The sequence below is a fragment of the Grammomys surdaster genome, unplaced genomic scaffold, assembly GCF_004785775.1.
Source record: "Grammomys surdaster isolate TR1022 unplaced genomic scaffold, NIH_TR_1.0 125702, whole genome shotgun sequence".
Classification (NCBI taxonomy): Eukaryota; Metazoa; Chordata; class Mammalia; order Rodentia; family Muridae; genus Grammomys; species Grammomys surdaster.
In genome coordinates this window covers 688,657-711,535 of record NW_021620537.1, presented here as the reverse complement: position 1 = coordinate 711,535, position 22,879 = coordinate 688,657, and the positions used below count along the sequence as shown (strand labels likewise).

At 41.9% G+C, this 22,879-nt stretch overlaps 1 protein-coding gene and 1 pseudogene across 2 annotated transcripts in view; one reads left to right on the top strand and one right to left on the bottom strand.

The window, feature by feature from the left end:
- Hs2st1 (heparan sulfate 2-O-sulfotransferase 1) overlaps window positions 1–22,879 on the bottom strand; it is a 140,090-nt gene that overhangs the window by 54,295 nt on the left and 62,916 nt on the right. The window lies entirely within an intron of this gene.
- LOC114639387 lies at window positions 18,885–20,006 on the top strand (annotated as a pseudogene).

Sequence of the window (22,879 nt, the reverse complement as noted above, 5' to 3'; positions counted from 1 at the left end):
AAGCATGGGAGTGGAGAGAAGCTGTGAGACACTGAGAAGCATGGGAGAAGGAAAAGCTGTGAGACACTGAGAAGCATGGGAGGGGGAGAAGCTGTGAAACAGTGAGATGCATGGGAGGGGGAGAAGCTGTGAAACAGTGAGAAGCATGGGAGCAGGAGAAGCTGTGAGACACTGAGAAGCATGGGAGGGGGAGAAGCTGTGAAACAGTGAGAAGCGTCATCAGCAGCTTCAAGCTCAGAGCATTGCAGGTAATACTGTGTGGGAGGAATCAATTAGTGATGACTGAATGACTGCACACACCGAAGGAAAACTCTGGTATGTTACTATGCAGATTTAAAAACAATTGAGTCAGATTTCAGGCTAGCCCTCCTCCACTGCTCAGACAAATCCCTTCTAGGTGTGCTTTCTGCTCCAAAATCACACATAAGAAACTTAGAACATCAGTTTCTCAAAGGACATATCTTAGACCTAGATCTGTCACTTTGACAAACTACCTCTGGTTTTGGACAGCAGTCCTACTACACAGAGAATTCCTGTCTACTCACTCCGAGAGGGTGCTCAGTATGCTATTAAGATTTCAAGTCCGCTGACCCTGTTAGCTAAGACAGATGGCTTGTCTTATGACGGAGTAGTATGCCATGCCTTAACTATTCCTGATGAGCAAGGAGACAGACATGCTTATTCAGTCAAGCCTTTCAAGGAGTCGTAAGAATACCGGGGCCACAGCTTTGACAGAAAGTAAATGCTGGCTAAACAGAAATCTAATTTCATAGCGGGGAGACCCGGGGTCTCTTCTGTATGTTTAGAAGGATTTTATGTTTATTAATCAGAATTATTTCTGTTACAAATCTGAGGGAGCTTGAACAGGTTTTAAGAGTGGTGGTTTGAATGATAAATGTCTCACAGGTGGTCCTGTATCTTGGTCCCCAGCTGCTTGGAAAGGAGTGTCACTGAGGAGTCACAGCCTGGCCTGAGGGCCTGCCTGCTCTCTGTTTGGCTACTCTGTGGGTTCTTCTTTCTTCCACCTTTCTCCACACCTCTTCTTCCACCCTTTCAACCCCCAACACTAGGTGGGAAAGAAAAAAAGGATGGAAAGGGGGTGACGATGTTTTTAGAAGACTTCATGCTGATTTGGGGTGTCGAGGTCCTTGGGGCAAGTTTGATCTTTGCCATCAGGAGATCTAATTTCTTCTTCTCATCTCTTCTTTGTGTACAACTACTTAACAAACTGCAGCCAACAGCATCCAACCTCCAACCAGCCAACCTCTGTTGGGCTCCTGCATTTAGATATCCTCTGAAAAGCCCCCAGAATTCTAAATCTCACATACACATAAAACTCTGCAGCTGGCAAAACTGTGCCCCTGCTAGAGCAAGAGGCAAATCATAGTCAGCAGCAGTCAACAATCTGAAGTAGCCCCATATCCCATACCTGAAATTAAAACAAAACATTTTTATATTTGTGTATTTAAAGAAGCCAAAATTCTCCCTAGAGTTCTTCCTGCTTCCTGTGTGTAGAAGATGTGTAATTAGCTTCATGCCATCCTTCCCACTGTGATAGACTCTATTCTTCCGGATCACAAGCTAAAAACAAACCCTTTTTTCTTTAAGTTGCTTTTGCTTGCGGTGTTTTATCACAGTAACAGAAAAGTAATTACCAGAAGAAATGGCATTATTGTTACATCCTAAACACGGCTTAGCACACAGTAATTTAATTTTTAGTTTCACTTGGCTACTATGAAGACTACCCTAAGCCTTTTCTCAAAAACCCTGACCATCCTTAAAGGTGGGCATTATTTCACCTGTACCTCACTGATGAGGTAGTGCACCACGGAAATGTTTAGGACTTTGTTCAACAGGGCACAGCAGAGAAATAAGCATTCTGGTTCGTTGCAGTTATCCAGTAACATGGTTTTCAATAGCAGTTTTCTAGGAAAAGAGATTTAGTTAAATGAAAGTTTAACAGTAAAACAGATTTTAAATTACAAATTAGTAGCAAGTGTTTAAAAACTTTTGGTACAACCTGGGATCTTTCTGGAACTGGTCTTCTCAGTGGTCTTGGATGTTATCATGTGAGAGCTAAGCACTGCTGGGAGTTTTGTCAGGGCCTGAGCAGAGCCAGGCACGGCAACACATTAACTCAATTCATCTTGGTAATTCAGAGTATATTTCATTCTATGCTGTCTTTCATTGTGAAGGTTTACAAAATGAAAACTGGAGCAAATGACTGACATGTATTTTCCTAAGGCTTCTTCCTCGATGTCTTCAGACTCTGCTGGACACTCTGCGGTTGTAGCTCCTTGTTTTGCTCCTCCCCACAGTTGCGCCCTGAGTGTCTATAAGGACCATATAAATGTCTCCTCATTCCTGCTTTTATTGTAGCAATTCTTGGCCTAAATAATATTCTGTTTTTCCATATACAAGGTTGCTGTCACAGTGACACTCTTTTTCATACTTGATTTGAATTTTGTAACTGGCTCACTGAGAAGCAGAAAATGTTAGTCCTTCTCCATGAGTGGCTAAGATTATTTCTTTGAACATATATGGAGAAAAACAGCCCTGCTGTTTCCTATTCCCTACTTACAAATAAATCAAACTCCCACCACACCCCCACCAACACCACAGGACAAAACCTAACCCCCTTCGCTTAGCAAATGAATCTCTGCTGCTGTTTGACACAGACAGGGTTTCTCTATGTAGCCCTGGCTGGAACTTGCCCTGTAGACCAGTCTGGCCTCCCTGAAACTCAGAAATCTGTCTGCCTCTACCTCCAAATGATTCTTTCAGTGATCCTAAGTAGATACTATTCTCAGTTACTTGTCCCTGCTTCCTTGCCCTTGGTAGATTTCTCCCAATTCTTGTAAACACACACATGATCTCCTCCTCTTTAAATGTTACTCTCTCCTTCTGAACACCCTCTAAACTTCAGACTCATCTCTTTGACAGCATCCTTTCTCAATTTAAGTAACAGATGTGTCACATTTAGATGGCAAAAGAAGTCATCTTATATGCAGTGACTCTCTATACCACAGGTGGTCCTTAGGACAACACGCTTAGCTATCATTGTAACTCACGTTTCTAGTCCTGAGCCTGGGATACAATAGGTACTTTGTTAATGTTCACTGTTCAGGATTAACACTGCAGTGTCAGAGTGGACCCCATGGGAGTAGAACAGTAAATGCTGGTCCTTCTCTGACCCTTCCACCACCAGAAAGACGACTCTGCACATCAGTATATGCAGCAAGTGAAAATAAGATACTGTGGCATCCTAGCTGAGTAAAAAGCCAAGGATTGTTGTAATGAAATAAAAACAACTTCCCTCTACGCCACTGTAGAAAGCAGGATGGAGGTTTTTTAACAATATGGCGCAGAGCACTCCCATATGGCTTCACAGTGCCGTATCTGGGCATTCCAAGTGAAGACCATCACTAGCTTCAGAAGATACCTACACCCAAGTTCACTACAGAAGTACTAATAAATAATAGCCCAAACATGGAAGCCTTTAAAATCTCCAATAACGGGCCAATTGATAAAGAAAATGTGATATACCCATACAGTGTAATACTAAGTTATTTGTTGTCTGAGATAACATGGATAGATTTGGAGAACATTATACTACATAAAGCACACAGAGAAAGATAACTGCAGTATGACATCAATTACATGAAGAATCTAAACAGGCAGCTCAGCTCTCATAAGCAGGGTGCAGAACTGTAGGTGCCAGAGGCAGGCAGGAGGAGGAAATGGGGAGTTACTGCAGTCAGTGAGGACAATGTCTCAGTCATGCAAGGTGAGAAATCTCTAGATCTCCACAGCATACAACTCTATGACTTAACGAGTAACACACACAGAGCTAGTGTGATCGTGTGTTGGAGACACATTTGGATTAAGCTTGGAAAAGGCAAAGAGCCTGTAAAAGAGGTGTCAGGGCGGGTGGCGCATTGGACTTATTTCCTAGATGAGATGGCGCATACAGATGTGCATTTTAAACCACAAAGCTACAAGTTACTTCTGAAGAATTCCAATGAGGCTGGCAGCTGGTGCAATGGGGACAGGCGTGCCGCACAAACCTAGTGACCTGAGCTTGATTCCTACAACCCAAAATGGAAGGAGAACTGAGTGCCAAACAACTGTCCTCTGAACTCCACATGCATGCCAGGGCATACGTACACACACCCACAAAGGCATGATAATGGATTTTAAAAGGGGTTTACAGTTCTATGATAGACTATAATATTCATATACTACTGATTTCAAACGTAAACCTTAGACTCTATTGTTTTGGCCCTGATAATCTCCCCCAGATAGGTTGCATTAACTGACAGTGTTCTGCGGTGGCGCAGAGCAGGCTGGGATAGAGGAACTCAGCTGTGGGAGGAGACTGAGTGTATCAAGCGCCAACCTGTGTCGGCAACCCTGCAACAGAACCCAGCATTACCATTTAATCAGAACATCTGAAATGTGCTTGCATCATTTTAACTGAAATACCAACAAAAATCCCCAATTACATACTTTAAAGCATGGCTTTTTAAGGTTACTCTGATGTCCCCAACTTTGTTTTTGACATACTCCAATTACTTGAGACATTTTTCCTTAAGCTGAGGAAACTGCCTGAAAGACAAGCAGCAGGATTTTCTGTCTCAATGAAAGAAGGGCGAGCAGCGAGAGAGCGAGTGAGGGAGGGAGGCTGGCCCACAACGGATCAAGTCCCTAGTCTCCTGTCGCAATGACTCCTGCAGACTCAGTACAACAGCTTTATTCATCTGTGCACACAAGACAAGTACTTTTCCCCTCTGCAGTGGGGAGACAAATGTACTGGAAACTGGATGTGGTATTCATGTCTCAGACCTAAGTGGCCAAGCTCCTAATGAGGTAGTTTTGAGCAGCTCGTGCTGAGGTGTGAGGCCATAAATAATGTTATCAAATTCTAAAAGTTTTCAGCTGAAATGGAACCTGGATTAATAATATATAAAACCACTACAGACCTCTGTTGTAACACTCACAGAGTGTGTTTACTATCTGACACTCTCGGGAGAGCCAAGGTTTCTCAGGTAGGAACAATCTAGGAATCAAAGCATCACAAACAGCAAAGGCTCTGCTCAATGAATGAACAGTTTTATACTAAGCACTTTTGAAAGATTCTACCTTCCAAAGACAGACCAGACCAATTGCTTTTAACCAAATAAACACAGACCACACAAAATCAAGAAATAATTGTTCAAATTATAAATAAACTCAGGATATCCAAACCAGATAAAAGAATATGATCCAAAAAGGAATGTAGAGAACTTTTCTAGTGCTGTAGCTAAAATCCACAGGTAGAGCAGTCCCCAGACAGCCACAGGTAGAGCAGTCCCCAGACAGCCAGACAGCCACAGGTAGAGCAGTACAGACATGCTGCATAAAGTGTGCTTTTAAACAATGTAGGACAGTTATGCTCAGTATCTTCCAAGGAATAGTGGCTTGTACCAGTTAGTCAGTAGGCCTATGTGGCTGATACAGGCACTCACTGAAATTAGAGCATCATCTTTTTACAGACAGCAAGAACGAATACTTGATTAGCATTACATAAATGACATCACACCCCATCTTAATCAAGAAGATGCACACAATACCGTGAACTCAGTTCATAGTAGCGCGACGCTGTTTCTACACTATGTAATGACTACACAGTGCAGATCAGCTCTTACAGAAGAACACAAAAACAAGACGAGGCCAAATTCTCAGGAGAAAAACAATGTGTATACTCTATAGTATTTTATCAAAGTGAAAACATCTAGGAATGGTTTTATTTTTATATTTTTATTGCATTTTAAGTAAACAAGATATCTTACTTTAGAAGCTTTGATACTTGGTGTGGTAGTCCATACTTATGATCTCAACTCTTGAGAAGCAGAGGCAGGAGGATTGGTGCAAGTTCAAGGACAGGCTAGTTTACAAAGTGAGCACATGTCTAGGGCAGGGACATACATCAGTGCTTCGGGATTCTTCAGATTCACAGCCGAATAAGCACAAACCAGAGCATGCTGGCTAGCTGATGTCGACTTAGCACAAGTCTGAGCCTGAGTGACAGCACCCTGCTTGAGCACCTGCTCTGGTTCTCTCATGGACGGACCGTCACCAAAACTGTTAAGGTGAAATACATCCTTGCCCCCGCCCCACAATGCTTTTGCTCCTGGTGGATTATCACAGCAATAGATGTTCTATGACACAGAGGCCTGGTTTGGTCTCCTTATGATCATGAGATATAAACAATGTGCTATTCGAAATTGGTTCCTTAATCATCATAAAGTCACTGCATACAAAAAAGAGAGAAATAAGTTTTCTGTATTTCTATCAGCCTATTTTTGTTGTAACTACAACAGTATACCAGCATAGATATGAGTGGTGCCACTAACTTTAATGGCTCTTCCTATTTCCTGTTCTAAATAAACAGTAATCAACAAGAAAACTGAGTCATATAAACAAACAAGTAAACCCAACCTATTTCTCCAGCACAGATAGGTAGGGCAGGGGCAGTGGACAGCAGTCTGTGAAAGATGGACATGCCCATGCCCATGTGAAGGTCAGTACGAGCACCCTAGCATCTGCTCTACTGGGTCTATGCCTATGGAAAGGGCACATGTCTTGCTTTCCCTTGCTCTGCATTTACCAAGTGCGGTGTGTTAGTTCCAAACAGAAATTTTAAGAACTATTACACAAGTTCTACCTCCATAGTTTTTCTCTCAGCCTGTCCTTACACTGGAGAGGCATAAAGAGACCACAGCAGATCCTCAGAGTACTGTACCTAGAATATAAAAATAAATAAGCCATTGAAATTATCTGCTATTACTATGGTCAGTGAGAGAAAAGACTGATATTACAAATAAAACAGGCACCAAAAAAGCTCTCTGAGTGGATATATCCAGGCTACTGTTGAAAATAAAGTGTCTTTCTGTAGTCCCCTGAGCAGACAAGTTACATGTATCTAGTGGAATACTTAGGCCACTTAATCTCGTTCTCTTAGATATCCCGTGTCTGACAATGCAGCTAATTTGAGCCCACTTATTTTTTGCTCTCAACTACTTCCCAAGGAGCACACCTGCTGCACTGCTTCAAGGAATACCCACGATGGGTACCCACGATGTACACTGTGGATGGCAGTGGTACTTAGGGAGCTAGAGAATTCTTACCCAGGGTAAGTTTTTACTTATTAGCTGAAAAGGGTTAGCTGAACAGAACTTGTCAACCCTTCTTCATCTACACAGAAGAATATAAAGCCATTATGCCTACTCAAAGATTAAATTCTATCCGTATTGCTTCCTACTAAGTTCACCTACCTGACACACAACTGTGACAACTATGTAATACCTGACCTATGTTATGGCCTTGTGCACACCAAGCCCTGCTCTCCCACTCAGTTCTGGCCCTCCTAGCCCTTTAAAGGCTTGTAAGACATGAGTTCTAAGCTGTCCTAAAGGGTCCTTGCTGCTGACATGATCACTTGAGAGCTGATGGGAGCCTCTGGATAGTGACAGTAGACAGATGAACTGCGTAGCTTTTATGTGTCACTTTGCCAATCGATTATATTTCAGAATATTACAGCATATACACACTTTGTTAAAACATAGCACGCACAATAATCCTTCATTTCTGGTGAAATGCTATATATACACTATCTAATTATGAAATTTCTAATATGAGCTATTAACTAATAGGATATGTATTTTGACATGTCATACATTATTTTGTTCTAAGATCATAAGCTGTGAAAAAAATTAATAAGGCAGAATTCTGCGTACGAGTTGTTGGAATAGTCTCATGTGCTTTTTGTCGACACACATATTTAGGGAAGAATTCTGGCAAGCTAAACTTGGTTTCTGTGATATCTGATACAGAAAACATTCTATTTAAATCACCATCAGGAAGACTATAGCCAGAACAGTATCTGAAATTCCTGATGTAGGCAATGTTCTATTACTATGTGGCTTCTCTTCTACATAACTCAGAAATCTTAATACATTTCTAGCTGCCATGTTACAATTAAAAGTTGCAAACTTTTCCTTTAATTTTTAAATAAGGTTATTAGATAGAAATGATTTATGCCATTGCATCTCACTAAAAGATAAGATGACTGCTGAGAAGGTTGAGAGTTTTTTAAATGAATATAAAGGCCATATAGAAAACAGTAAACAGGATTCAAAGCATTGTTTAACTGAGAGATGAGCATTGAGAGAATGTATCAGCATTGTGTACAAGTGATGAACTATGTCCCACTAAGACATATGGTTTAAAAACTCTAAAACCATGACTTAGTAAGGAAAACCTAACTGTAAGGCTATGTCTCACTGGCGATGTCAGAAGTGCTAAGTATTTTACACTGGGGAAACACACATACACACACACACACACACACACACACACACACACACACACACACACATACACACACACACACACACCAAACAAAACAACCTGAATAGAACTTACCTGTGTGGACAGAGAGATGCAGTTACTTGCATCACATTTGAACCACCCCATTACAGCGGTAGGACATGGTATCAGCACAGCTCTCTAGAAGTGCCTGATCTGATGTGCCTTTGTGCATTCTCTAGAATACTCAGAGGCCAAATCCAACCATGGTAGGGTAGTGGCCGGGCCCATGATTTAAATATCTGGTAGCTATTTTTATACACCTGTTAGGAACCCAAGACCCACAGAATGTAGAGGTAGAAACCAGATAAAATGGGCACAAACCTGTAGTCAGCATTTAGGTAGCTAAGGCACAAGACAGCAAGGATAGCAAGTTCCAAGCTAGTCAAGGGCACAAAGTGAGGTAATGTCTTGGGGGGAGGGGGACTAAAGGTGGATATAAAATATATACATGTACATGTAGTTCTCAGGATCTTATTCGGCTGTGTGTCAGGATGTATACATAAAAAAAGGTATTCTAGAATATAGCTTTTTTTTTAGCATCTAGAGTCATCTATAACGTATCAATGAATTCAAAATTCTCTGTGACTTTAATCTATTTCTTTGTAACCATAGGATGGTAGAAAGGGATCGCAAGGTTATTCAGCTGTGTCTTCCGCCAAGCTCGACCCACAAGCTACTGCTATTGTCAAAAAGTGAGTTCAACCCTTTTCCCCACAGATAGCATCACCCACGTTTTGTTTTAAGAACCAGTTCCAAGGATCGGAGAGACAGCTCAAAGGCTAAAAGGACCAGTTGTTTTTTAAGAAAACCCAAGTCCCACTCCCAGCACCTACAAGACAGCTCACAACTGTCTGTAACTCCAATTCCAGGAGATCAAACCTCTTCTTCTGATCACCATGTGTACCAGGAACAGAGGTGGTTTACAGACATGCATGCGTACATACAAAAATAATAATAATATACTTTAAAAAACTAATTAAAGTGCCTTCTCTTTTATAAGATTGCTGTTTTACTCTACCCATACTGAAGACAAAAGTTACTAGCAATAATAGTAAAAAGAAGAGCTATAAATACAATGTTAACAGTGACCAGTCTATACTCAGAAGTGAACAAAAGTTAGTGCTAAAAAAGGAATAATAAGCATAGCAAACACTAGAAGATCAATTTTTGATGAAAGTTTTCTAATACTGAGAATTAACTAAAACGACTCAAACTCTAGCTGGAATAATCACAGCATACTTTAAGTCATGATCTTAATTAAGCTTTAATAGTTTCATATATAATAAATCAATACAAAATCTGATCATTTCTTTTTTTTTTTTTTTTTGGTTTGGTTTTTCGAGACAGGGTTTCTCTGTGTAGCCCTGGCTGTCCTGGAACTCACGCTGTAGACCAGGCTAGCCTCGAACTCTTGAACTCAGAAATCTGCCTGCCTCTCCCTCCCAAGTGCTGGGATTAAAGGCGTGCGACACCAACGCCTGGCAAAGATTTATTTGTGTATTTTCTGTATATGAGTACACTGTAGCTGTCTTCAGATGCACCAGAAGAGGGCATCAGATCCCATTACAAATGGTTGTGAGCCACCATGTGGTTGCTGGGAATTGAACTCAGGACCTCTGAAAGAGCAGTCAGTGCTCTTAACCACTGAGCCATCTCACCAGCCCCTTGATTCATTTCAGTAAGAATTTTCACTTGAGTACAGATCAGGTAGCTGAGATTTCTGGGGATGGGAGCTAACATGTCTGACCATTTTGCTATTTCGTCTGTGTGTGGGGGCCTACTTCATGATCCCTGTAATCCATACAATCTCTTGATAACAGACCCAAGAGCAGTCAACCTGCAAGCCCCTTCTATATCTGTATGCAAACCAGGTCCCCTAGACTGCCAAATGCTCTGTGCCCTCTTTACATTGATACCTTGCCGTACAGATTTGGCTTGTGCTGCGGACAGTGAGCCAGCTCAGCAACTGGTATGGCTCACAGGACAACCAAATGTCTGCTTCAGAGTTTCTCAGCAGAAAGTTAAAAAGCTGAGTAGGTCATGCTAATGCTAAAGTTTTGTGGGGGTTTTTCCCCCAAATTCACTGTTCTTTCTAGGCAGCAGTAGTGAGTTTTAACAAAATGGGAAACATTACAAAACAACCACAAAGACAAAACAAAACAAAGCTCAAGTCAATAACCATTTTCCTGGACCTCACTGGAATACTATGTAGCCTATTACAGCACCACTTGCCAGTTCTGTTTGAAGAATTTTATTAAAATGTTCATACACAACTGTGTCTTCCTAACAGAACTTAACAGGAGTAACACCTTGTACCTAACATTAAATAGTATTAAGCCCTATTTTTTCACACTAAAATCTTGAGGCTCTAAAAATATGTTTCTTTTTATTTAAGTGTACACTGGAATTTTTTTTTAACACTGAAAAGGCAGACAGACACAAGGTTAAGGTACTTACCGATGCTCTCCAGATCACAGTAGAAGTGTAATTCTACTGTCCTGTAATTCCCCTCATTCCACAGCATGCCGTGTAGGGTACGTCATGAAGTGCAGACATACTAAGACTGTGGTGGGTGGGTGGAGGACAAGCACCAGCACGCAGGCTCTCCACAGGACCACTGAGGTCTTGGTTGACCTCTGCAATGGCTCGAACAGATGAACACTGTCAGCCATGTGCATCTGACTCACACAATCTAAGTAAAGAGGCACACAACGACGACGCAACAGGACAGGAACAGGAACGCCGTCACTCAGGCTTCTGTGCAGCTCTTCCTGGGCTGCAGACTCGCCCTCGCAATGTCTATGTGCCTTCTTGAACTCCTCCTTGCCCAGAGTTTTCTCCAATTTATTAACGAATGCTAGAAAAATAAATTCTTTCAATCTCTACTGAACCCACCACTGCTATAGTATCATTGCTTTGTAATATCAGTATTTTGTCATCTATTTCATCTCTGGATTTGGTATCAGTCAACTTCTGTCTTCTGTAGATCCTTTTCCTAATCACTACTGCCCTGTATAGCCTTGGTTACTGTGATACTTTTCACAATAGTCGAGAATCAGCCTATATGCCTGTCAAAAAGATGATTTACATTGAAAACCATAAGTATGATATGGATACACAACAAACAATGAAATAATGTAATTTTCTGAAAAGGACATGGAATTGAAAAGTAAAGAATTGTATATTTTATCGTGTGTGTGAGAGAAGTCAGGGACATGAAGTACACACACAGCACAGCATATGTATGTATGGAATATCACTGCTGCGCATTAATTTGTATGTATGTAATGAATATGAATGGCTATCGTTTTCAAAAGGCATAAGGATTAACCTATTTCAACATTCAAAAAATTACAGAAGTAGGTTATCCACAGGACTGGGTCTTCTAGAATTCCTTGAGCCTGTCAAGACACATAACACAAGAACAGCTCAAGAAAATGATAAACCAAGTGTGTGGCTACTTTTATGTCAACTCGACACAAACTAGAGTCATTCGGGAAGAGGAAACCTCAATGCAGAGAATACCCCTACCACATGGGCCTGTTGGGAATTTTCTCAATTAGTGATTGATGTGAGAGGGACCAGCTGACTGTGAGAGGTGTCATCCTGGAATGGCGGTTCTGAGTGCTACGGAAGGCAGGGCGAACAAGCCAATAAGCAGCATCCTTCCTCAGCCTCTGCTTCACCTCCTGCTCTCATTTCCCTCAGTAATGGAGTGTGTGACCTGACAGATGTAAGAGGAAATAAAGCCTTTCTTCTCCAGATTGCTTTTGGCCGTGATGTTTTATTACAGTGAAAGAAACCTTAACTAAGACACTGCCATACACAGAAGGCAATTCCTCCTCTCAGCAGGCAAAAAGAATTCATACAGTTAAAAGAAATGCTTCTGGATTTGAGATTTATAGCGATTTGACGTAGTACATTTGACATCAGTACAAAGAAGAAAGCTTACTGGAGAGACACGAGCAGTATCTTGAAAGACACCAACTGCCATCCTGTGGAAAGCCGGACTCGATCAGACTGAAAGCTTAGCCCACAGTTCAAAACTAGGCCCACAATAGGAAGGGAGAGCTACACTAGCTAGCTGACCACTCTCAGGCATCCCTTAAACTGACACAACCTGCGCTTCAGTAACAGAGCCACTCCTAAGTGCTTAGAGGACTACTGTTAGCTGTTAAAAACAGTATGAAACAGGCATGTGTACTCATTGGAAGTTACATGCCATCTAAGCTGCAATCTGATTCTCAATATTCTCTGAAACAGCTGAGGCTTGAAAGCACCTTTACTGTTTACCACTGACAAGCTGGTGGGGCTGCTGGGAAGGATTATTTTGTATTAGCTTACCAATCCTATTGAATTAGTTCGGGGAGTACACACTGGCATCTAATTTGATTTTTTCACCTAATACAGGTGATGACACCGGTATTAGGTAAGTTTTCATTTTGTAAAAGCTTAAAAATTACACTGGGGGCTAGGGAGATGGCTGAGGAAAAGCCTAGTGCCTGAGAGCGCACAGCAAATGGGGAAATGAACTTCTGGGTAGCTCCACACATGTGTATGGCATACCTCCACCCAAATAAACACAGAAACGTAGTAAGATTTTTGAGTGATTCATCCCCTGACAATCATCTCCTAAGCAAACAACGACATATACCACATATGTACTTTATGCTAGATGTTACAAATCCATAAACGAAAGACAAAAAATAATTCAGGAATTCTAACTGGTAACATAGACACTCTCTTTAACCACACACTAAGAAGTCTACTGCTAAGAACCACAAAAGATTAGCTGCTGATAAAAAAAAAATTACAAATTCAACAATTCACATAAAGGTAACAGCAGTGAGCAAAATTCAGAAGACTAAACAGTAAGCTATGAGACTGGCAGTTTCTGCTCGACAGCAAGCTGCAGTCCCACATGTGCTAGACAAAATGAATCAATGGTAACTTGAACATTTAAGTTCAGAAATCTACATCTGGAGAGCAGGCGCAGCAGATAGGTGCCTTTACTGCTTGGGTGGAGGACTGGAACGTGCTTCCCAGCACACGGGACGGGCAGCTCACAACCTCCTGTGACTATAGCTCCAGGGGAGTCCTAAGCTCTCACCAGGTCTTCCTAAATAACCATACATGTGTACACGTGCAAACATAAAATTAAAAATAGATGTTTTTTTAAAATGCTATTTGAAAGAGAAGAAAATCTCAACGACTTTTGTTTATGAACTGCATGAGATGAGAATTTTATCATTACTGCACCCACAGCCTTATGGAGATGCAATTATCCTAATCACACCACAGTCTCTCCATTTTTTTTTTAAGGTTTGTTATCTGCATATAGAAGTTTCATTTTGGGTGAATTTTAATAAGGTTTTATCTACTGTCAAGGCTATATAAAATTGTTTTATCCTAAATATTATCACAACTAATAGAAATCTGATAAAATGCATCTCAACCAGCTTTTGACTTAAAGATGGTATTTGTAGAAAATCAAGCCAAATCAATCAACAGTGGCTCCCTAGAAACACCGAGGCAGCAACACATGCTCCCCCACTCAAGGTCATTCCTTCATCTGACCCAGCACCTGCTAAGGAGCCATTCCAGGCTGGGCTGGACCCAAACCTTGGGTCTCACTGTCCTTACTCACAAAAGCAGACAAAGCCCAAACCCCACTGCTGCTTTAAAAGATCGGTAAGTACATGTGTCATACATCTGTACATGCTAAACGTTAGTTATGACAGACTGTAGTGAGTGAGTGCCATCACTAAAATATTGATGACTGCTGCGGTCTACATGCTATATTGAACAATGATTCCGAAAGTGCCTCAATGACCCTGCTCCAAATCTGGGTCAAATAAGCATTTTGAGGGCTCAGGGCTGGAGATGGCTCAGAAGTTTAGTGAACTTACTGCTCTTGCCAAAAGTGGACCCAAGTCCTAGCACCGCTACGGCGGCTCACAATCGCCTTAACCCCAGCTGCAGGGACTGGGATGCCCTCTGAGCTCCTCAGGCTCCTGCACACAAGCCACGCACACATACTCACCCAGGCACATACATATTAAAACATCATTTTTTAAAAGCAAAGTTTTAGAACTGTTCGTGGCCAAACAAGTATACTAAACAAGCCACTTGGTAGAAAAATATGATATTCATTTCTAAAAAAGAGAAGAGGAAAAATAAGAATTTTGTATAGAAACACTTAGAGAGATTTTGTAAGATGCACAGGTTTTAACATTTCTGAATGTGAACAGGAGTTGTGAAGTAGATGATCGTGTACCAAGAGACTTAGAGTCAGTGTTCTCCCAGCATGCTAACAGGAGCTAGACAGCAGCCTCCCTCCCAGGGCCTTACCATTGCACGGTATACTGAAGCTCCTCCCATTTCAGGCTCTCCAGCTGCAGAAGGTACCGCCTCTTCATTATCTTGGGACATTTAGAAAGCATTCTGAAATTTGTTTCCTTGCAGAGAGCCCTTATTAGTACAAGAACAAGGTAAACAACCTCTCCAATGGTCTTCTCAGAGGACTGACTCTTACGATTCTAATAAAGTTTAGCCAGAGATCAATGGGCATTTTGGAGACAGATCTCTAAGGAATGTGTGCACATGGCAAAGCCCAACGTGTTTGCAGCTGGTGCTTCTTAGTGGCTCACCAATTACATCAGCATGAAGATATAAAGACATTTTTAAGTATTTTTGATTTCACTTTCTACAAATAATTTCACCTTTCCAGAGCAGTATAGTTAGATTATCAAGGTTCTGTCTATTTGAATAAATGTAAGTTTTGGCTGGGACCTGCTGAACGAAGGGGAAAGCCCTGGAAACGCGTGCTGGAAATACTAATGGTAACTGTAATTCTGATCCTGAGTGACTAGACCTTTAAAATGACAGGACTATGGCTACTCTTCAACAGTAACTGTCAGTCAATCTGTTAAAACTGTGTGTAGTAATACCACAGCACAACAGGGTAGTATTTTCTCCATGGTAAAACTGAGTACATTTCCACTGTGCTATGAGTGGCAGCACACAGAGCCATGAAAGCTGAAATGTTTTGCCACGCCTTTTAAAGAAAGAGAAGTAGAAAATGCACCAAGTCAAACTTGGCAAACTTCCTTTGCTTTAGGTATACAATTCTACATGTTCCCATTGATCTAGTGTAGCAAACTACCGCAGACATTGTGCTTTCGGGTTGTTTTTTAAAGTATGAACCCTCGTTATGTAAAAGCTACTCCAGCCACGCTGATGCCAAGTGCCATTTAGTCCCAGCCTCCACTCTCATTCCACACTCGATACCAACGCAATTTCGATGCTTACAGAGTCTTTATAACGGTGTGTGTGGCGGGGTCTCCATCCCGAGGTAGGAGTCAGGGGACAGGTGGAGAAGGCAGGAGGCAGCTCTCTCCCTTCACCATGTGGGGCCCAGGAATCGAACTCAAGTCTTTAAGCTTGGCATCAGCAAGCAGCCTTACCCTGTCCCAGTCTGGACACTTTCGATCTTCAAGTTTCTAAACTAAAGCTCAATAGCTGGACGCTCTGCACACAGCACAGCAACAGCCAAAGACACCTGGCTGCTGCGCACGTTTCCATCGCTCAGACACGCAGAGAGTAGGGTCTGTTATAGTCCTCGGGTCTGAGACTTTTTTTGTTATGCTTATACTTGTATAAATTAATGCATGTCATGAAATAATGGCCTACAGAGACAGATCTACTGTATAGATAGGCTATACAGTAGCTTATGATTGTAACTCAAATGGTTAAGACAGGCAATTATTATAGGTTGGGGCCAGCCTCAACCTGGTGAGTTCCAGGCCAGCTTGAACTACATAGCAAGACTCTGCCCCAAAAGACAAAGATAATAATGATAAATAACCAGAATATATTTGCTACTATACCATAGAACATAATCCCAGCAATTCCATTTCTTAGGCACTTACGATGGAGAGATTGCTACTTTATAGCAACTGTTTCATTGTTAGATATTTCATTCAGCTTTTGTTTCATAATGAGCTAAACTTTGTTAAAGGCTAATTATTACTTATGATGGTTAAATTAACTGTAAAATACAGAAACATTAAAATTAATGTTTCAGTCAAACTATTAAATGGTGTGCTTATTGGCATAACTATTTTCAACTTAGTGATTTAATATTTTACTTTTATAAAACGCATTCCAATTACAAATTTTACTCTCAGAAACCATCACTAGAAATAGAAATAGTGGGAACAGAGTTGCCCTGGAAACATGAACTCTCATTATGTAAAAAAAGCTATTCCATTTCATACAGGAGACGAAAAAGGAGATTACAAAGGAAGGAAGGTGAAATGACTGCATAGAGGGAAAGTTTTTAGAAGACTCCTGGAGAATGAGACTTTATTAGGCCTAGCAGAGATGATGTCATGATTACCAAGAGGGGGAGCTGAGGAGACGCCATAGTTGGATAGACAATGTTATATTTTATTCTTTGCCATGACAAGTATCATAAATGTAAAGGCCCAAATAGAGACATTACGTCTCCACATAGGTCATGTATTAAGGGTGCAGCAGTACAGAGCACAGTTCTGAGAGCTGACGGTGTAAGTACATTAGATAAGCCAGAGCCAAGGCTGGAAATGCTGATGTGGCAGAACTGCCAGGAGGAAACTGAGTAATGGTATCCTCCAAGAAGAGTGCTCACGTGAGCCTGAGACAGTCTTTGGAAACTTGAACAAGATTCCACTTGTGGCCACTGCTGAACATTCGTTTGCATAAGCTCCAACACTTAAAACATTATTTGCGTTCAGATAGCATCCTAACTCGTCATGTATTTATGAACAACCCTACTCCCTGGCCTAGACTGTATTTTTTGGAAGATTCTCTTTCAGCTTTAACCCATAGGAACAAAGTGACCATATACAGGCAAGTATACCCTGGAGATGTGTGTCTTGTGTCCTGAGATAGGCACTGCAGTGTGCTGTATGCTAAACTGTTTCCACTATTAGTTCTTTTTAAAGATTTATGTACTTTATCTTTTTAAGATTTATTTCATATGCCTACATGTGTTTCCTGCTTATCTGTATACACGCTATGTATCTGCTGGACGTCTACAGAAGCCAGAAGAGGGCATGAGATCCCCTGAAACTGAAGGTATGAGTAGCTGGTGAGCTGCCATTTAGGTGCTGGAAACTGAACTCAGGTCCTCTGCAAGAGCAAAACGTGTTCTTAACCACGGCGCCATCTCTCCAGCCCCTACTCACTAGCTTTGTACTTGAACTCTGCATTATTTGCCTCACTTCTCGATGAAGTACCTGATCATTAAGGGCAGGGAAAAGAGACCAGTGGGTAAAGGCACCGGCACCAAGCCTGGAGATCTGAACTCAGTCCCTGGGAGCACATGGTGGAAGGAGACAACTTCTCAATGTTGTCTTTGATTCTCAAGCAATTGGTCTCCGCTCCTGGCCCCAGCAAGACAAAAATGTAGCAAAAACTTTTCAAATATCCAATCATTACAAATTATAATGGGTATTTCCCCCAAGGCTGCTGGAATTTGTTCTACAGTACTTGGGGAAGAATTTATATGTAGACATGTGTAAAATATTCGAATCCAACAGTTCTTTCCCCTGCAGCACCAAGCTTTGATTTCTAACCTTCTGGACTCTTTGCTACATAAAACAGTTTTTACTAGGTTTCACCCAGCACTAAGAGTTACAAAATCTCTCAAAGAGAAGGTCAAAATGAATAAATAGCACAATCACTTTAGAAGCTTCTCTTTCTCAAGAAGCCAGGTCCGTCCCTCAAGTGTAGCCTATCCCAGTGGCTGCCTAAGCCTTTCACAGATCAATTCTATTAGTAAGGGCTAGCTCTAATTATGTTTAAGTAAGAATATTCATTTGATACACCCTCAACACAGGCCAAGCCGGAAGGCTCATTCAGTTTTAGTTATTACGGTTTCCATTTATATTTGTTACTAACCTGTTATTTTGATGACTACCTTTGCAGGTATTTGTATGTGTCATGATTCCTTCGTGTAGCTGTCTTAAACCCATGTCTAGTAACCAGCACCTAGTGTCTGTGGAGTTGATTTCACTACTTGGTTTTGCAAGTTCTTGATCACTTCTCTACGTCATTATATGCCTTATTATTCTTAGACTACTTGGTTAAAACTATGCACTGTGGGCTGGAGCTGCAGCCGGTGGCGGCAGCGGTGGCGCGGGGAGTGGTGACTGGTGTGTTGGTTTCCCTCCTCGGCGCCGAGTGGGGGGCAGGTGACATCCCCTAACCCCCAAAGGGGTCGTGGCTTATTTTTTTCATTTTTTTTCCTTTAGGCGATTCTTGAGGAGTGCCCCCCTCCTCCTTGTCTCCCACCTCTTACTCCTTCTGGATCCGTTTTGTTGAGAAATTTTTGTCCCACTCTTGCGGGTGACTTGGGTCACCCTCCAGGTCTCAGGTTTTTTCTTCTTTTTCTTTTTTTTTCTTTATATCTCGTCCCCTCTTGTTTGTGTTGTGTGTGGAAATGGCGAACTCGGCAAACACAAACACCGTACCTAAATTGTATAGATCTGTGACTGAAGATGTTATTAATGATGTACGAGACATTTTTCTGGATGATGGAGTGGATGAACAGGTCCTGATGGAACTAAAAACTTTGTGGGAGAATAAACTCATGCAGTCTAGGGCAATAGATGGATTTCATTCAGAAGAACAGCAGCTTTTGTTGCAAGTTCAGCAGCAGCATCAACCCCAGCAGCAGTAGCATCACCACCACCACCAGCAAGCGCAACCTCAGCAAACGGTACCTCAGCAAGCACAGACCCAACAGGTTCTTATTCCTGCATGACAGCAAGCTACAGCACCACAAGTTATTGTCCCTGATTCTAAGTTGATACAACATATGAATGCATCAAGTATTACGAGTGCTGCTGCTACAGCTGCTACCTTGGCACTTCCTGCAGGCGTGACTCCTGTTCAACAGATACTAACAAATTCAGGCCAGCTGCTTCAGGTGGTCAGAGCAGCCAATGGTGCCTCAGCAATCAGTTGTTCTACAACAACAAGTTATACCACAAAATGCAGCCTGGTGGAGTACAAGCGCCTGTTATCCAACAGGTCCTAGCCCCACTCCCTGGAGGGATTTCACTGCAGACAGGTGTCATCATCCAGCCACAGCAAATCTTATTTACAGGAAATAAGACTCAGGTCATTCCTACAACAGTGGCAGCACCCACACCAGCACAAGCACAGATACCTGCAGAACAACAGCAGCCACAGGCCCAGCCTGCTCAACAGCAAGCTCCACTGGTGTTATAAGTTGATGTAACGGGGGATACATCTTCTGAGGAAGATGAAGATGAAGAAGAAGACTATGATGAGGAGGAGGAGGAAGATAAGAGAAAGATGGAGCTGAAGATGGGCAGGTGGAGGAAGAGCCCCTCAACAGTGAAGATGATGTAAGTGACGAGGAAGGGCAGGAACTCTTTGACACAGAAAATGTTGTTGTATGCCAGTATGATAAGATACACAGAAGTAAAAATAAATGGAAATTTCATCTCAAGGATGGCATTATGGATCTTAACAGAAGAGATTATATATTTTCCAAAGCCATTGGAGATGCAGAGTGGTGAAGAGTTGTTTCTTTCCTTTTATAAATAAGACAGAGAAACTTAAAAAGTTAAAATGGACGGTTTGAAACTTGGGACATATATCAGCCAAAACTTCACTTCTGCATGTCAGAAAAATGCAGTAGAAGCAAAGCTACTGGAACCAAGCTAGACCTTGACCACATAGACACTACTTCAGACTGGCAAGCCATGGAACTGTAGCACCTGGGGTCGCTGGGCAGGGGGAGGGGTTTGTGTAGGAAAACTGTAACTGTTGATTTTAAATACGGGAACCTGCCATTGGTAATTAGCATGTAAAGCTTTGTCTATATTTGTTTCTCCAAGCTGGGCTCAATCAGAAGATACTTGTTGGAATGACCTAAGAAAGTACCCTTTTGATAGATTGAACTGAAACTGCTTATTGTATGTGGTTATATTTGGTAAAAATTGTGTGCGAGCTTTTTACAGAAGGGCAAGAATTATGGTGTTGAATTTTAATTCACTTGTATAAGATAATTTAAAACTCATAATAGATCTTAAAAACATTTTTACTTGTTACTCTCCCTCAGTAATACATACCTCTGGCTTCCCTGCTGTATGAACATCTTAAGACTTAAAGAGAAGGATCAATGGCCAGTTTGGAAACAAAGTTGACCCAGAAATAGATGCTTGATTTAATTAGGCTTTCATACTTGTTAAATGTAACTTGAAGACTTGGGTCTTACCTGTGTTGACTAGAATTAAAGTGATAGCTCAATTTCCTTATAGAAAAACTGCTCAGTCCCATACTATAAGAGGAAACCCCATTTGGCTCCTAAGGAAGATGTTTTTATTTCGCAAAGGTACCACCGGGGTGCAACTGTACAGTACACGTGATATGTGAAGGTTTCCCTTGCTGGACTACAGTGTGCTTACCTGTGCATTAGCCTTTATGTAACCCTGGGATGACATTCTGAACATTGATCTAAGAAACATAAGGGCAAGTGATGCGGACTGGATTTTTATTAGACAATTTAGTAATTATAAAAAAACAAAAAACAAACAACAACAACAACAACAAAAAAACTATGCACTGTGGTCCAGGACAGTCTGACTTCTTTGTATAAGCTTATATCTGCTTTAGGGGACCCTTCAGATAGGATAGTCTCTGGCCAAGGTGGGCTCCACAGACCTGTGAAGCAATTATATGTGAAAGGCAGTCTGTGGCCATAGTTCTGTCATTTCTTCTAAAACTTTCCTTCCATTTTGTCTTCCTGTGCGGCTCGCATTACAACCATCCCTCTCAGTAGCTCTCATGTCATCTGAAGGTGCTCTGCAAGCTCCCAGGAGAAAAAGCAATGAGTAGCCTTAACCAACTGTAAAGCCCATGGATCAAAACAATGAGCAGCCCTCCCCAAAAGGTACAACAAAGGCACTTTTATCTTAGTGGTAAGCAACAGCTCTAACTGGACTTAAGACAAGCTCAACAGGAGGGCGTTCATGTCTAGCACTGTGATCCAAGGCTGGTAAAGTCATGGACTTTAGAGGAGGATCTACGCCTTCACTTTCCTAACTGCTTCTAAACACTTAGCCTGATAACCAGAGATGAGTACAGCTCTTGCCATTGTCACAGCAGCCTCTCGAGACACAGCAGATGGGAGATGGTTATGGAGATCCTCAACTGGTCAGAATGCTGAGAACAAGGGACCATGGAGTGACCAACCCCAGTTGGTACATCTGCAGCCCAACTGTACACTTAAGGCTCAGGGAATAACACAGAAGAGGAGGCAGAAAGGTTGCAAGAGCCAGAGAACCAAGATGTCGGATGTGAGGAAGAGTCTTCCATAAATGACAGGGAAGCCACTGCGTTCTCAACAATATGGTCACTCAGTAAGACCCTGCATAATGACAGCAGCACCAGCTGATGTAATGGGGAAATCTCACAGGGTCCTACCTCTAGAAAAAGAGCTACAGGATAAATGGGGACAGAAGAGGGAGGGAGGAGGAGGGAAAAGAGGAGAAGGGGTGGCCCCCATAACTTCTACAATCCCAACCAGTCAGCTTTAAACACATGCATATAAGCATCACTAAGTAGATTCAGCAGATTTTGCACACACGCGTGCACACACACACATGCACACATGCATGCACATGTGCACGTGCACACACACAGGCACATGAAACAATAACAAAGGAGAGGGAGGCTCAGGAGGAGGTGACGGGGAGGAGGATCGGTAGAAACGATGTAATGGCAGTACACATGTTTCTCAGGAAAAATCCTGAGAAACACAGGCAGCTCCTCCGTTTGGACTCCTTCAGGTTTCTCTTGTGTAAACAGTGGCTATCTTTCAGTGTTTGCTTTTAAAGCACCAAAAAATACTTTCTTCTGTATGTTTCATTCATTTCTGGGGAAAGAAAACCTGATATAATTCATCTTCACATTTCAAGAATGACATCATGGTGTCTCCTCATCATCGTGCACAGAATCTGACGCAGCTCCCAGCCAGGCTGCACCGCCTCTGCTGCTCCCTCACGGCGCTGCTTCTCCAGGAGCCTGACCCGGGTCCTCGTTTACATCCCTGAATACACGGGAGCCCCGATGAGCAGGAGGCATGCCTGTACTCATGCCTGTCATCTTCCCCTAGGATTTATCTAGCGTGGTTACTGACATATTTAATTATTCCAATAGACGTTTAAAAATATACAAAACCTGTAAGATTACAAATCTGATTCGCCATAAGTACTATGTCTCCCCAAAACTTTTCATCTAATTTTCTCTCCTTAGACAAACCTGTAGTTTCTAGCAGCTCAATCCCAAGGGGCTAAGTCTAATTCCTGTCTTTGAGTCTTCACACTGTCTACATAATAGAAGAATTAAAATGTCAGTCTTTCTGTACTGCATCCAGGAAAGCCATTGG